Below are 647 nucleotides of genomic sequence, written 5' to 3'. Positions count from 1 at the left end.
CTTAAAAAAAGAAATTCTCCGTGTATAAAATTGTATGGACATATTCGGCACATATAAATTTAGATAATTAGATATAATAATTCTAATTTGTGTATAAGTATATATGAAAAATTTTTTACCGAGATTTTTGTATTGAGATGTTTGTTATTTTTTTTACCTGGCAATTCTAAACATCCCGCAAGCTTGGTATAAATACGCAACAATCAGTGCTATTGTCGCGATCAAAGAAAGGGCTCCTATTGCCAAAGCTATGAATGTGTGCACTAATATAAAGTAAAAATATTTTTCTTGGTCAATAAAATATTCTGTCATAATAATTTGCTTGTAACGCTGTTGTTGAGATGAATTTACTGATGAATTCGCTTGGATAAACGTTGAATATATTTGAGTGCCAATAACAATAACCGAACCGCTAGCAAGAAGCACTATATATATATTGTGACAGATATAAGTAAGATCTGATATCAAGATAACGTAATAGAAACACATACACATATATATGTATACAGGGTGTCCCAGAATAGCCGTACAATCTCTCGTAGGCAGATAGAAGGAATAAAACTGAGTCGAAAAGTCTTGAACCATTTTTTTCTATTATTTATAATAAAGGAGTAATTATTGAGTAAAGCGGGCCAATCAGCGCAGAC

The sequence above is a fragment of the Pseudomyrmex gracilis genome, unplaced genomic scaffold (genome assembly GCF_002006095.1).
Source record: "Pseudomyrmex gracilis isolate BER0280 unplaced genomic scaffold, ASM200609v1 scaffold_133, whole genome shotgun sequence".
NCBI classification, from domain to species: domain Eukaryota; kingdom Metazoa; phylum Arthropoda; class Insecta; order Hymenoptera; family Formicidae; genus Pseudomyrmex; species Pseudomyrmex gracilis.
The sequence above is the reverse complement of the archived record's forward strand: the minus strand, read 5'-3'. Positions refer to the sequence as shown.